At 43.0% G+C, this 16,711-nt stretch overlaps 1 protein-coding gene and 1 long non-coding RNA gene across 12 annotated transcripts in view; one reads left to right on the plus strand and one right to left on the minus strand.

The window, feature by feature from the left end:
• Positions 1–8,756, minus strand: part of LOC111267533 (uncharacterized) — a 41,440-nt gene extending 32,684 nt beyond the window's left edge. For 2 of the 4 annotated variants that reach the window (XR_002684694.2, XR_015313856.1), the window contains exon 1: positions 8,099–8,756. This is a non-coding gene — a long non-coding RNA (uncharacterized LOC111267533). Of the gene's footprint in view, positions 1–7,950 lie in introns of all 4 variants that reach the window. The other 2 variants (XR_002684692.2, XR_002684693.2) reach the window with 1 other exon arrangement.
• A 270-nt stretch (positions 8,757–9,026) lies between these two features.
• LOC111267531 (transmembrane protein 198) overlaps positions 9,027–16,711 on the plus strand; it is a 64,886-nt gene continuing 57,201 nt past the window's right edge. For 3 of the 8 annotated variants that reach the window (XR_015313853.1, XM_022845804.2, XM_022845805.2), the window contains exon 1: positions 9,354–10,166. The gene's annotated coding sequence lies outside the window, so the exon portion shown is untranslated. The other 5 variants (XR_002684690.2, XR_015313852.1, XR_015313854.1 and 2 more) reach the window with 5 other exon arrangements.

Here is a 16,711-nt window from a genome sequence, read left to right on the forward strand (position 1 = left end):
TCATGCAGCATATTTAGTTTTTTTTTTTAAATATCCATATCACTACGTTTGTTTCCAACTACGTGTCTTTCGAATAGCTAACTATAGTTTATGGCATCTCTACCAGTTGAAAGAAATATATATATATATATAGGGCGGGGCAGAAGTGTTTCGACATTTTGAAATAAGCCATTGAACAGTTTGAGAGTCTCTATATTCAATCAGTCAAAATAGTCAGAGCGTTAGGTTTAATGAAAGTAGAAGTAAAAAAAAAAGCGGCATGGGATACCTTCCGACATCCTGAAAGGTGTATATAGGCGTATATATGCTATTTGTTACTTGTGGTAAATAACGTGCTTCGCGGAGCCAACGAGCGCCTTATTGACTTCGTAAGGGAGTGAGCACTATTGTTTTAAATGGCACGTCTTAGTCGCTAAGATTAACTCTTAGGGTTCTGTGCAATAAACTGAGGTTCCTGAAAAAACCTTTAGTTGTTTTATACTACCTAACTTATATGAGCGATATATGAATTAAAGTAATATAAACGTCTAGAACACGCAGATGAATAATAAAAATGATAATAAATACCGTAATAATGGGGTATGCGTTCATATATTCAATCTGAACATAACTTCAATCAAATACACCTATTAAAATCTCTCAGTTTTGCTCAGAAATGCTATGAACTTATATGTAATTTTCTTAACCTGTCATCTTTTTTAAAAACATAAAAGAATGGGTAGGTTTATGCGATCATCCTGCCATATAACGTTTAATTTAGAAGTTAAAAATAATAGTTCAATATAATTTACTCCTTGCCTAGTCTAAAATGTTGGAAAAAATTGGAATCTAGAAGTATCTCATGGATTCTTTGTTCAATAGAACACTTGATAATTAAAGTTGTGAATGTTAAATTGTAGGGTAGTATACTAGAGAACTAGATAGCGTGCTTTAGACATAGAGGTTCAAGTTTCTTCACGCTATTAGAATTTATCAGTTTCAATCTTCCCTATAACTACCGCACGTCGTGATAGTCGGTGCTCGTATATTATCTCCGTTGTCTTGGCTAGACTGATCCTACAACGATGTAAGTGGCACGACATCCGCTCTCACATTTTCAGGGGTGTAAGACAACTCTGCGACAATGCGGGTTTCTTGGTCGGGTGTCAAGTCGCTACTTAAGAAGCGTCTCTTCTCTAGCAGATCTGCCCCTTCCTTCTTTGCGAGATTTTGGCTTTTGGGTTGACATATCAATGGCTGATTCAGCCTTAATCGTTTCTCGTGTCTGTATGTCTTCCGCAAAGCAACTCGAGGCCGCCGTGTCGCGTGATAACAAGTCTTCCTCATTTCGTAATCTTCATTGGTGACCCGCATATACTTCGCGAAGATCCTCACCCTCACAACAGTTAGGTTCATGAAGGCACATGAAGGGAAAGAAATTCACCAGCTATTACCTTCTGATGTACCGGTCGTTGCACACACAGTGTTATTTCACACCTTAGCTTCTAGTGTAACACAGCCAGCCACGCTGTATCTCATCCGTAGCTCAATCTCCGTAGAAAGCTCTACTAATATTCAATATGGCGAGTAAGGTTCCTTTCATTCCTGTTGCCGCTTACCTCAGTTTCAATATGCCGTATTGCAAGGTGCTCCTGCTGCTGCTTAGGACGTCATACAGAAGATGGAGAAACGGAGAGTTATTGCAAGCAGTTGAGAGTTGACACGGTGCTAGGTCGTGAGGACATATAGTAGAAGGTTGAGTGTGTGTATGCATACGCATTCGTGCTAAAACGAGGCATAATCAATTGAAACCGCTTTGCCTGCTCCTTTCTTGTGTTCGTCTCTTTCTAATAATAATAATAACAGTAGTAATATTCTTGACTGCTTCCCGCTAGCCTTCCTGACTACTATAACGTGTGCTGTTCCTTCGGTTTCGATAATACTCAGCATATTTCTCTCTTCACTTTTATCGTCTGGTCCGAAGTCTCATTTTTTACATTGGTACAACCGCAGCTTTCTCGTTGACTGCTTCAGTTCTTTTGGCTCGTTGTCAAGCTACTAGTAGTAGTAGTAGTAGTAGTAAGGGTTTCAATGAGGGCGGTCTTCGTCGTCGTTGTTGTTGTCTCGCTTCTCTGAGGTCTCTTGCCACGGCACTTCGTTTCTTCATTGTGAAGAGATCCGCGCGCAATTTCCTCTTCACTAGAAAAAGAACTTGCGCTCAAAACCATATGCTGGCTGCCTATGAGGCACAAGTTGGCCTTACACAACCACCTTTCACACTTTCCCTCTACTCATCGGTCGCGTTCCCGGTGGGGCAGCGGTGGCGGCATCAGCTGCACAGCTCAAATCCATCATGGCATAGTCGTGCCAATCTCGTTGCCCTCAGGTCGTGACAGAGCTCACATGCCCTTGAGTCTCGACTCAATTCTACGTGGCGCTATTTCTAACGCCATGGTGAAATTTGAATTCCTTTGCAGCAAAAGGGCAGTTTAAGTTAAAATCAAGTTGGACTTACATAGAGGGCAAGAATAACTTCGAAATTCGATAGCGAATAAGCAAAAGTAACAAGGGGAACTTAGGTGATAGTTTTGACTGACATATCACAGTGGAAGTCATCGAGATTAACAACGTATTGGCGGTCTATAGCACAAAATCGCAGCATTTAGAACCGTAACCGGTATTGGAAGAAGCTTATAGTGTTTCCTATATTCATGTTTTATATAATTTGAAAATACGGTTAAATAATCTGTATCGTTAGTTGTGTTTTACGATCTGTGGATGCTGTGTTTTTTTGCGAGAACACCCTGTACTGTTAATCATAAATGGAAATATTCCTGTGGTATAGCATGGCAGACTTGAACAGTGAACCTTTATTTTAAAAATGGATCATAACAGATCCTCTTGTATCAGTTAGACCCGATATACAATTGAGGTCGCGAATTCTGGATCCTAAAAGTGTCGTCACACCTTTTTCTATTGCATTGTAATTTTAGGTGTGCCTGATGAAACTGGCCTCGCATCTCTGACGCAACCTTGAATAACGAACAGACTGATCTTGAGTTCGTATGCATACTATGGTACATTTACATCTGAGAGTTCGAGCTCTTGTCGCACGACCCGTGCAGTCTCCTCTAGCTAAGGCCTGAGATCCTCGTCTGCGCTAGGCTGTCCGTTTGGTAAAGCGTCAAAACTCGTTCAAGAAAAGAAGCTTTGGTCTCTTCTAACACGCTGTTTAACGTAATCCGTCTCTAGGCAACACACGAAACAATTAGAGATCATACAGCCCGCATTTACTTTAATTCATAAGCAAATCCGGTAGTTATCGCTTAGATTCAATTCACCAAAGGTTAACAGAACTTGCAATCGATTCCAATCATATACTACGAACAAATCCTGTCTGAGATCATGATTCGTTGCTGCGGTTAGTAATATCTGACATTTCGTTCATTAAAAACATGTTTGCGATGTTACTACCAGCCTAAGAACAAGTCAATTTTCCAAGTCACTGCTCAGTAAACTATTGAGCGCTTATAGTATTCGACAGTTCCCGGTATCTAACATGTCCTAGCGACATATAATGGGATTAGCTATAAATTGCTTAGTAGTTGGCCGTTGCGTCACGTTCCCAGAGTACGATTCATACCCCTCTTAAAAATCGTCTGTCATCGACAGACTCCTTCGTTCGCCATGCTAGATGAAAGCTTCATATGCTACTACCGGCCATGCGATTCGATCGCTGGTCTTGCTATGAGTGTGAGGAAATCCCCTCTATTGGGTGGCCGACTGCCTTAGGCCAGAGCGATGTTGGGCTATCTTCCTGACTGGCAAACGATTCCGCTGGTTCCCACGCGGTATGGATCTTATCCACACATGAAAATAACACGATTGTTCCTCCCTGACAGCTAACCGGGCTCGGCCTCTTGATGGGGAGCAACGATTCGTCAAGCCTTGTAGATGGTGGGACCCTAAGAACCTTATTTTGAGCCAGTGGTCCAGCTATAAATATGAGAAAGGTAGAACACTTAATTTCCTAGGACGCTTTATAGCGTAGGTATGATAGAAGTTTTTATAGGTGGACATGCGACTATCGAAGTGTTTATATGGATATGAAATTACGAACAAAATAATTTATCGTAGATTTATAATATGAGTGCTATACTATCTTTTTTGTTCAGTGTGTAAAGGAAAAGGAGTCTAATTTTCACGGGAACGTCTTTTTACCTTAGTTTTTACTAATGTAATAAATTAGATAGGGAAGTCCGATCTGCTTACGGAACCAAGTATGTCGCACAGTGGTTTCTGGGTTCGAATAAATGCCAACACGATAACTTTCTTTAATGGACGAACGACAGAGCGACGTCTCCCTCAACCGTTAAGTATCGAGCAATCCAATAAATGTATCAGAGTGTGAATTGACCTAAAAAATTGCTATTAGTGTGCTATAGTGTATCGGATTTGCATAAATAGATCGTGTATCTGAGTTCTAATCCTTGATGGTATAAGTGCTAACTACTAACTAAATGCAAGATTTGCAAATAACGAACGAAATATAGGGAAGCTATACGTAAAGCCAGAGATTAAACACTAAAATTCAACAGCATATGGTATACCATAACGTAGAAAAACTATTCCATAACGAAGCAAACCTTCATTCTTCACATGGGTTTCCTAAAGGTGCATGTACGTACGTTGATACAGTAGCTTTTAATTTATCTAACTTCTCTTCCAAATTACTGTGTCATGTAAGTGCTATTCAAAGATAGCCAGATATCATAGAATTTAGTTGCACTATAGGTATCGTTGATGCTTCCACAGGAAAGTTGTACCGGCCGGTACCTAATGACGCTTGCGTTCATACACCCTCAAACGAATGGCTAAGTGCGTCAACGATGTCCGGCCACGCCCTGGCCTTACTCAATCTAGGCATCGAAAAGTGCGCAGACCAATCAGATCAGACTAGACTAGACCTAAATGCTGCACAAGAGATCAACCATCCAGAGAAAACGTCGCCAATTTTTGACTCAATAAAAGGTAGGTTGTGTTAGAAGACTTGATTCTCTTTCTAACTATTGCCAATATATATACCGCAACATCGCCCTTCAGTACCTCTAATTACTACTGTGTTTGTTTGTTATATATACATGCGTAATTTAGCGTAAAGCTGAATGCACAAATTCACGCAGGACCTTCGTGAGAGTTACATTCTGTGCCATTTCTTCCGCTAAAGTTTGTTTTTGAGCCCTTCCTTCTGCAACAGGCGACCTGGTCAGTTCGCGTAAATATTTGTTGATCCTTTTTTGCCTAAATTACCGATGACGCTAAAGCATTTCCTATCGTTTAGGTTTCTACGCCTCCCGCAGACGGACACACGAATAATCACATAATACATAAAACTCACTTCGCTGTCTATTTGCTAACGCAGAAGGCCGTCAAGCGGTAATAAATGCAAATGTATTTAGGTAGGTAGTATTAGGTCTCTTATTATCTGTTTATCTACTTATTATCTAGTTATCTGATAAAGTGATTTAGTTACGAATTTAACATGTCGCTCAATGACACACTGCAATTCTGTTCGACACTAACAAATTTTGATTGTTACCTCCTACTGCTTACGCGAGCATACATATAATAAATAATTTCACTGTAGCAGTAATACTTTTTTAATTTTAATGTCTTATGACATAATGACGTCTCGGTCCAACCAGAAAGATTCAGCCTACTTACGGTGGCACTTGCGTATATTTGCGCGTTTCTTGTCTTCTTCTATATCGCCGCACAATTTTTTCTCGTCGAGGATGGCGGTGGTGGCGGTAACCGCGGCCATCTTAAAAGGAAAAGCTTTGCGCCCGCCCGTAGCATCTAGTGTTGCGACTGAGAACACCATAATGTTATCTTTTTTCTTTGGAATCGCATCGTTCATTTATCTGCGCCCTGGCCCACGCAAAGCAGATCTTCACAGACGAGGCAGAGCAGATGTCCGCGATATGACCACCTGCCAGCTGCGTTACTCAAACTCCAGATAGAGTGTCTGGCCGTTCAGGCAGCTAGAAAATCGACCAGCGAACTAATATGGCCTTATATTCTAAACTCAGATCTGTCCAGGACCTGCCCTTGAAACGAAAAAGAAAAAAAAGATCGACCAGAATAAAGTGTTGGTCCTAATTTTTTTGCTGTTCGTTGCAGGAATTATCGAAGTTGCCGCCATCATCGTGTGCGCCGAAAAGCAATAGAGAACGCCTCCGTAATGAGTTTCGATGGAATGAGGCGGAAACTTGCAAGTGGTCCTTAGCACGTAGCTTAAATGGAAAAGGCGAATAAAAAAGATAAGACAACTATTCGTCCTTTCCTTCGCTAAGCCCTGTGCATGAAAATCCTGTGCTGCTTGCTTTTCTTTTGCCTAAAAAAAGCCAGCTAGTTTTCTAGTTCTTTCTAGTCAAGAGTTCAATTCGATTAAAGTGGGATTTGTTTGGTTTTTGCTTTTGGTCCAGCGACTTCAACTTCAGCGTCATTAAGTTGTTGTCGACACAAGTGGCTAAAGGAGAGGCTGGGGCGCTAATGGGCGCTGACAATTGCTTGACTGTCAAAGTAATAAAAATAACAAAAGTGACGGTGGAAGTGCCCGAGATTCGCTATTGAATTGGTTATTAGTGCGTTTATTTATTGATCGTCGCTAAAAAACGTTTCTTTAAATCGCACATCCTTTTTTTTGCCCCCAGTGGTTCTTGTGCCTTACTGTTTGGAAGTTTGCCCTTTCGGTTGCGAATACGAATCGCTTCTCCAGAACCACAAAATAACACTAAGCCCTACAGCGCATCGGGCTCTAATACAATGACTCTGGTTTTTGGAGGAACTCTGTCTTGTTACTATTGCAATCGTCGCTGTTATTTGTTTTACTTTTCCCTAATCCAGACACCGTATACTATGGCCTCGACCGCGTTTGGGCGAATCTGTCCATACCTCCCGGCAAAGGACGTCCCTCAGCTTGTCGTCATTGAGGCGTCGCCTTTGAATGAAGGTCCTCCTCCTCGATCGAATGAATCGCTCAAGCCTTTTATGATAGGCTAAAAAGAACTTGAGCAACTTATATTGAAGAAGGGACTGTGAAGAGCAGTTAACCGAAACTAATGCCTGGTTTTTTTAATAGGAAGTTCTGCTATTTTTCAAGCCAGTTACTTCATTTATTACAATTAATTTTACCTAAGATATTTAATAGAGGCACTTCGAACGGAAGAGCGCAGATTTATAAGAATAATCACAGGTTATAAGAAGGGAGTCAAGTGCCAGGTATTTGATACGTTATTTCATCGGCACGCACTGCATATATAGTGATAGTGTACTACGGCTTACTGGATATAGTTTAAATCAAGCACTGCTACGTTTTGTATGGATTCCAGGTACGCTCACCGTTAAGAAGCTAGGCACATAAACCAATGATACAAATATCTTCTTTCCGATTAGGCTAAAGTTCATCAGTTAGCCTATTCAATAGATCTATTTGATAGTGGAGAGACTCTCTTTACTTATATTATAGAAACAGTAATGCATTGGAGAGTGTATGCAGTCCTGAGCTGCAAAGGCTTTTTGAGCAGAATCGATTATCTGTAACTTTAATCATAAAATGTGCTCCGTGTCCGCCTACCCGTCATGCAATGATCAGTGATGACAAGACAAAGTGACGACACCTTTAAATTGATTCCAATGATAAATATAATATATTGATATTCGTGTTCGTCTTCTGACAAGTGACGTCAATCATTTTTCTAACTTCTAACGAACTTTATAATATTGACTCGAGTGATTACTGGTAAGTTCGTTGGGGTTAGCGTATTTGAGGCAAAGATGCGGCGATCCACATCGATGCTTCATCTTATTGCTTCTTCAATAGGTTGTGTCACCTAATTGTCATCTTAGTAAAGGAACCTAGAAAATCTAAAAGAAATAGTAACCAGCGACTTGGTCTAGGTCAATCACCTTCGGCGGTGTCCTTGGTTGCATCCTGCTTCTCCCTTCAGCGACGTCTCATGTGAGCTCCGAAGTCTAGAGGAAACTCTATAGTGATAACTCTTCTTTGCTGTGTCTAATTAATTGCCTACATGTTTATCGTTGTTAGTACTGTTACCATTGTTCGCTGTTATCGTCGTGATTTTGTGCCGCGTTTTTAGCTTGCGGTCGACATCCAAACAAAAACTGAACCAAACGAACTTCAGCTGCTGCTGCTGCTGCTGCTGTTTGATCGTATCGAGGTCCAAGCTGCTTCTCCGTCGCTACCTTCGCTGTTCGCGGCTGCTGTCGATCGAATGGCTGCTGTTCGGCCCTCTCCCATCTGAGTGGTGAAGTGGCGAGGGCTGTGTTCGTCATCGTCGTACGACAACAGCAACGTTGTCTGTAGGAGGAGCGCAGAAGCAGCCGACAGCGCACAGCCACGGCACTCTCTGGACTCTCCGGGTGCTGCTGCTGCTGCTGCAACGGCAAAATACTACATCTACATCTATTACAAGTACGGTTGTTCACCGCAATAGATAAGAGAAATGCTAGTACAACAGCACGGCCGCATCGTCAGCGGTGCTACATGACTGTTAGTCGACGGAGCATAAGCCTTCGTCTCTTCAACGCGGCTGCAAAGCGACAATCAACAAGCCACCATTGGCCGGTCCAGAATCACTGTTTCAAACAGCAGCCACCGTGTTCCACAGCCACTGGCTGATAACAACGACTGTCGCCACCATCGCAGCAGTTTAATGCGGCCGACACGAATTGGAGACCAGTAGCCGTAATAGCCGTACTAATAACAGCGAACAGCATCGAGTGCAGCAACGGCTGCGATACGAGGATGCTGCTGCGGCAGCAGCAGCAGCAGTACAGTTCTAACCGCTAAATGCTTTTTCGTGTCACTTATTGAGCGAGTGAATCACGTCAGTGGCGCCACGGTGCCGGTGAGAGTGACGCTGCTCGTTCGTTCCCTTCGCAGTGCTCGCGTTGTCATCAGCTGGGTGGTGGCCATTAGTTACCGCGACGCGGCAGCGATAGCAATCCACATTCGATCGCAGAAGTTTATAAGAGGAGATTTGTTCAAACGCTCGGCCCGCTCGGTCGTTTCAACAGGAAGACTTGATAAATTTCGCTAGATGTGAAACAATGCAGGCATTCGAATGCAGTCCGGGTCCACGACAGTAGAGTCGTGTGGCTTGGTTGTAACAGTGTGAGTGCAAAAGGCAACGACGCGCGGGGCGTTATACGGATCAACGTGAGAGTGACAGCAAGCTAGTCAAAAGTCGGCTTTCAAGTTAGCTTGGATTAACCTAGAATCATCGTTGAGCACACGCCAGTTCTTTCTACAAGTGCAAATTGAGGTCGAATTTCTCTCCGTGGTGCGTACGTGCCTGTGTGTGTGTGTGTGTGTGTGTGTGTGTGTGTGTGTGCGTGTGTATATGTGCCTGCGTGCGTGCGTGCGTGCGTACGTGCGCGCGCGCGCGCCCACGCGTCTATGCTTAACGTGTATGTACAGCAAACGAAACATATAAAATACGATAGAGGCCAACAACGCGAGTCGATGGAAACGACCGAATAGACTGGGTCTGACCCAGTGAGATTCAGCGCTATTTTTTAGCTTACGAAGAAGGAACCGGCACAGACAGACAAACAAATCGTCTGCCAGTGCCATTTCACCTATAAATTCTTTCGCTTCGAGTCGATTGCCTATTGGTTGCCGTAAGACGTCTACCACAAGCAATCATCAATCGTACAAATGGTCCGGAGATGTACTCTTTGCGCGAACGAATGCATCTGAACTTCGAAGAGGTGACCATCGTCAAGGTGCTAGTAGTGATTTTTCTACGGGCGCAAGTCTTAACGGTGTTTACTTATTAATGAAGTCTAGAAATGTGTTTGTTCAAAGGCAGTTCGGATTAATGTTACATTGAAAACTAAGCGAGTCACCGAAGATTCCATGAATTGTAAAACAGATATTTTTATGTTCGTTCTCTGACTGGCCACCGTAATCACCGACGACCAGTGCGTACACACAAGTTACACCTTAAGGTGTAGCAAGTTATCCTAAGTTGAGCAAGTCGGATACAGTCGAATAGCTGATGTTGTGTTACATTTTGCTAGTTGGTTCGGTAGCTGTATTTAAAATGGATTTAGTCGGGTAGCTACTACAGCTTTGAGATATCAAGGATACAACTAAGGTAGGTGTATATGTAGTGCCGCTCCTCGATGTTGTTGTAACAAAAGTTCTAGCACGAATACCCTTTACGCAATTTCGTGGTCAGCGATAATATTTACCGGTTTGTAAAGTGTGACAGGAAACGTAACGGTTCCTTACTGCCATCACATATGTACAGAAGTAATACAGTTTAATTAGAGTCTATATTGATATTTATGCAAATATAGGCAATAGCTGGAATAAGCAACAATTGAAGTTTCTATGAGGAAACGCCCAACCCTTCATTATTTTTGCTATAAACTTCGTCGTAATTTTCGTATGTAAAGCAGGGTAGGAGGTTGAACGTTTCGGCTAGTTCCACACGTACATGCGTAGCAGGGAAAAACCTGACTGGGAATTCTCGAGCACAAAAATAATACTCGATAGCGTGAAGTATTTTCTCTGTCTCATTTCTAATTTAGCGCTCTATGTAATTCTTGCTTACAACGTTTGTAACGCTCTCGGCTGCTCTGGCCAGCCTCGTCCTCTGTTCGGTCGCAGACGACCGTCATCGCCCTCATAGGTGGCTGTTGTTATACTCTGTCTATGCTTGCGTTTCGAACGAAGACCTATTTCTGTTTTCGCGTCGACCTTCTATCACGCAGAAACGCCAGCCGCTTCATGGCGATGGCGCACATGGATTCAAATTTTGTCCTCGTTCGTGTTCGAAGTGGACCGACTAGTAGTGCTCGATTCTTTTGGCTCTGGTCACAATGATGTGTATGTTGTATACATACATATATCTATTTGTGTGTGCGTGCGTGTGTGTATGTATGTATAAGTATTTTGTACACACCCGTTCAGTTCATACAGGAGCCACGTCATCACTCATTGAAGTTAGTCGGTAGTCGACGACTAGCGGCAGCTCTGAACATCTGCTTGGCCAAAGGATCGAAGAAGAGTCGGACACGATGAAGTATGGCTGGGTCGCAGCAGGCCCCGAACACAAGGGTAGGAACCAAAACTGGTTCGACATGATCCTCTGTAGGACAATAGTCAGTAGCATAGTACTTGCCTCTGCAGCAGCATTTATGAGCACTACGAGACGACAGAGGATAGATCGCAGTTGGGAAACGAGACAGAGCCGTAGCTACCATAACATCATTATACGCTCGCCGAACATGCTACGCTAATCCATGATTTTACGTGCACGTATGTCCTTCTTTTTTCGTACGTAGCTTGAACTACACTGGCCTACCTCATATTCCTTCTATCTACTAGTCCACTTCCTCTGCGCGCGTGCTCTTTTTCCTGTTGTGCAGCGACTTCTGTCCCGTTGAAGCTAAGTCTGTAGACTGTTTTTGCTAGAGTTCGACTACGGAAATGAAAGACTACGGGAACATGCGATGGACAATGGGTAATCGATGTAATCATGTAAGTTTTGTGAGGAAGACGGGATTGAAATACAGGCAAAGTATGCTCGTCCAGCTGTGTATTCTCTTTCTCCGTCCCCCTGTTACGCGCGTTCGCCCATTAGTTTTAAGTAAAAGACGAATTGGAAAACGATCTTCTCACCTGTACGTGCAACACGTGATGTATGGCATCGATTACCTATTTCGGCCCTGAAGTATCTGTCCAAGTGGTCGCTTCATGAATGACGGGTAGAGTTCGATAGAAAAGTAGTAACAACGACAGCTCACACCGCCGTTGAATAAATAGACCACACGGTTTCAGTAAATATAATTTATTTCCATTCGTGAGTTTCGTAACGATGATCCCTAAATACCAAAACTGCGGACTCCAATATGCGTAGGGAAATTTTATAGACACTATGATTGACGTCTCTTTTCAGGCAACGTATTTATGAGTACACAGGATTGTTCGTCGGGGATCCAATTGTATGGGAATGAATTCAGACTTGGCCTATTAAACCCTTAAAAGTACTGGACGTGATGTTGTAACTAAAATTACCAGGGATGATCTGATAAGTTTATTGGATATCGCTGCTAGGTCAAATTCGGCCCTGTCCTATTTGACAGAAGCTGAAGACGTGATTGTGACAAACGACTTTTTTTTTGCTGCCATTTTTGCACCACTGGGAATCTTCTATGATCCAGCAATGCAAGGGAAATCCCGGTCAGTCGGTACTACGAGTCACTGACGTGTTCATTCAATTCATCGAAACCAATACGACAGGCAGCGTAATAATGATGATACCAAACAATATTTTTTTGCAATAAGAAAACGTTAGAGGATACGTGATTTTTATATACTTCTTTATAAGATAGGATGTGATAAGCAATTCGAGTTGATGAAAGTGATTAGGTCAGTTTTGTGCAAGTTGATTAAAATCTTATTTTTTTTAAACCGCTTCCCTTTATTCCCACCTCATGGCGCTTCACTTGTCAGCTAATAACCGATATTAACAACGGGCCTTGTTTTTCTCGCCCCTTTCGCTCTCCTTTCGCGCCGCGGTATGACCCCTCGCTGAATGGTCTCCGATATAACATGTATACAAAGTTACCTATAATATACTTCGAACAATAAGACATATAATCGGAAACTGGGCTTTAAAACCAGCAGGCCTGTCCTTCTCCAGGCCACAACGTGGAAATCAAAAACAACCTGTTCGACTAGAGCCACATTTTCTATCTTTCTATGTTGTGGTGGTATTCTACAGGGAGACATTACTGCGTCTGCACTAAGGGGCCTCTTAACGGTTCCGCGGCTGGGTTTGACTTAGCCTTGGCTGTTAGCGGCGGCAGGCAACTTGGCAGCAGTCGTCGAGCTGTCGGTGGTTGGTTATTACCGGTAGTTTTATCACCTTCACTCAACACCGCAAAAAGCCAAAAGAGCGACGTATGTGCGTCTACTAGCTACAGTGTCGATGCCTCTCCGTGCATCGTTCGTTTGTCTGTTGGAGTGTATGTACTTGGACTTGCCGGTCTGTGTAGGTCTAAGTGAGTCAATCACCAGCCGGTGGTATTCTAGCCATATCAGTGGCTTAACTATCAACATCATCAGAAATAGCAAAAAACAAGCGAACGCACGACACAAGCAAAATAGAGTCAAGCAGATGGCCAGACCGGCAGGTAACTCAGTACGAGCTGGGTGGCGTCGGCAGTGATGCCAGGTGTCATCGCGTAACGTTTCATCGTCAAAAAGAAATCCAACCGTGCTTATTGCATTCAAGGCAAAGTATTGTTGTTTCACATCCTGGAGCTAATAATAAATCGAGGGAGTTTCTCCTAGTGTTTTTCCTGTACGCAGCTTTCCGTTCAGGTTATCTTGCAAACGGGAAAAAATGGAAAGTCTAACCGACGTTAACCACTGATTGTTCGAACGCCCCTAACGAGATATTGAACTTAGCGAGTTATCAAGGAATAAATATCGCTCTTCAGTCTAACGTTAAGTCCTACTCCATGTAGTGCATGTAGCTTCGTTGACCATACGGAATGTGTAAACATTTCAGTTTTTGCTTAGATATGGGAACAAAGCTGTAGAGGAAAAGGGACCTGCCCGGCAGCAATGTCACCAAATCATACATCTTTAATACTGCTCCATCAGGAGATTGATGATTTTCTATGGTAATCCACACCCACATTGCTGAATGGCGTGATGAGATGCTGGTGATTATTATGCGATAGGTTAGTATCTCTAAACCGGGAATGCATTGATAAATTGCAATGTTTATATAACAATAATCGTTTCAAAGAAAAGCTCTCGTTAGTTATTACTAGCCCCAGCTGAACTTTGTTTAGGTTTCCTGACGGGAGAGACCTATGCTAGCAGGAGATCACCTAACTGTATAAGCAAGCAGTGTAAACAATCGTAGTATTAATTCAGTAAAATGTAATAATCATAAAAATAATAGTCGAAGTGACCCAAGAACCTTTATTTGGGTGTCTGTCAATGGCCTTATTATTCTTATTTTCTTTTGCACCATACAAATGCAATATTCAACCATCGCGCTATGTGAAGACCTAGCTGTAAAAGAAGTAAAAGTAATTGAGGATCTTACTACACCTATAGAACGTGTTATGAGCTTTTTAGACGTGCTTGATCACGCTTTGTCAAGGAATACGCTATTGTGCGCTTGCATCACGCGTGTCGAAGTCTCCCAGAGGCAAGAATCATTATGGTATATATGCTCTGTATTTTGCGTGCACCACGTGTGATGATAACGTCCGCTTCACTATTTCTGGCAGTCGCTCTTAAACTGATAGGGGCAATCAGTTGCCCGTTCGTTAACCCGGGCCTACTGGTTGCTTTGCTAAACCGTTATGAAGCGAGGACGGGCGAAAGACACACGCAGGAGTATGACGACGTTAAAAACGGCCAAAGTATACAATATTTTGTATCGTTGGAACATCTCTGATGGTATGATGTATATGAACTTTAGACCATTATTGTTATCAGCATTATTATCAGAGGAGGTTGCCTTGCTCTGTGGACTTTTTAGGACAAATAGTAGCTCCGGCCAGCGGCCGACAGGGCTGAACGACTCTTCTAGCTTCGGTCTACTGAAGAAGCAACCATAACGCTTACTGACGGCACTGCCATTCAGACCGATCACCTACCACCCGTGCAGCTCGCTGATCGACGCTACCCTCTGGGGCAATCGATGGAAAAAACCGCACTGTTTGAGATCCGCCGGAGAGGAACTCAAATAGGAACTGAGAGAGTGAGTGACAGGGAGAGGAGGCGTGCGAAAGGAAGAACAACTCTTCGAGTCTAGCAAGGCTCTAGCATAAGTGATTTTCCTGGGTAATATTTAGGAGTTTGAAAATAGGCATTGCGCTGCTGGCTCGAATGTACCAACAGTCGGTAAAGAAAGAGGGTAGGTTAGTAATTCGCTGTCGGTATATACAGTAGAAAAGCTCCGTCACAATCTGTTTAGTCAAAAATTGATGTAGTATGTGTGTATATCAATGTTAACTAACAAATAATATTTATTAACGAGACAGCGCAATTTTATGTCAAATACATTAACGCAAGACGTATATCGTCGAATTTTACTGGGCTTTAACAGATTAATGCTTTGGGTCCCACTTCCGATACTGCTGTTAAGCATTGCATCAAATGATGGGCTTTTAGAATGAAACGGAATATGGCTACGCTCAGTCTCGAACCCGGTTCGTGTTCCTAAGTTCAGTAAGAAAACACGTTACCATTAAGCAATCACAGAGACATGCATTGTCTAGGTACGGTGCTGCGTATCACACCAGCACGCAACGGACGTAATCCTTTCTTGTTCGACCGCGATAAGGGCTCTTAATAACGAACATGTTGTCAAGTGTTTTTATTTATCACTGAATCCAATAATAACAGTATGTCCGGCATAAATCCATACTTACATGTAGCCTTTTATTCAGTTCAGCTGACCTTTGAATGTTGGGAAATATCAACAATGCCGCTGTTACACTGAATGGCTGCATGTACTCTATTTGCATTATTATTTTTGCTTCGTATAGCTGAGTTATTACACCATATAGTCATTAACTTACGTGTTGGTTTATACGTGGTATGTACCCATATACACACATTTAACCTAGTTGAAGACGATGACTACTACCAGCTTTCCTACTTTCCAGTAATGTATGCCATATGTTGTTTGCGTTATGAGCGCTTCGTGCTGCAGTATTCACTTTGCATTTCCTCAAACATCTAATTTTTCTCTTTCTTTCGCATACGTATTTACCTTGATAAAGCTACATGTCTTTGCCAGTTCTACAGAACCCGCGAAAGATCTTTGATGTATAGAACTTGGCCCGATAAAATAGTAGGACAAAACCCTTTATGGGAACGATCGCATGTGCTTGAAGCAACAAGCCATGCCTGATCAGCAGGCTTTATGGTTCTTTCTTGTCGAGGCTAGGAAACCAGTCTTATGATCGAACCTTCTGCAAGGCTCCACAACGCCACTACAGACACCGACGTGACACTGTGCTTCCTATATGAAATTGATGGAGTGCACAGTGCAACACCCCTTGCTTGTCTGTTGACCCCTCTGTTCTGGCTGTGCGTGAGTGTTCTGACCTACTATCTTTACTTAGTAGCAGCGGCAGGTTTGACACTCCTTTTAACTTCGTTCTCTTGCTTTCGTCGAGGAAAAAACAGTTCACACTGTTGCTGCCGCTAGTGTCACAGTATCTGTTGATAGACACTGTTACCACTTGAAAGCAGCAACAGGAAATTTCACTAACGTAAAAGAAGACCAAAATGTTAAACAAGTTCTGGCCTTCTTTGTGCCGTCGCCTCATGTTGTCGTCGACGTTGAACGGGACTCCGCCATTCGTTGGTTTGCTTAATTCTTCCGACGATGTGAAGCAGCATCACCAGCCATTATACAAGCATCAGCACCTTTTCCTTTTTCGTTTGACAGGAAAATGTCAGTTGCTGCGATTTTCGCCGCCACTGTCGCCTCTGTCGCCGCCACTGCTGCACAAAGTGCTTTAAGCGAATCGTTCCACGGTCGCTAGTAACTGTTACGAGACCGCTGGCGACGTAGTACCGTCGCGTCGCCTCTTAGAAAAAAAGGAAAACGAATAAGGGAGCTGCTAGTAAGTCATCGCCATCGTCGGCGAT

This window comes from Varroa jacobsoni, unplaced genomic scaffold (assembly GCF_002532875.2).
Source record: "Varroa jacobsoni isolate VJ856 unplaced genomic scaffold, vjacob_1.0 scaffold_1198, whole genome shotgun sequence".
In the NCBI taxonomy this organism is placed as follows: Eukaryota; Metazoa; Arthropoda; class Arachnida; order Mesostigmata; family Varroidae; genus Varroa; species Varroa jacobsoni.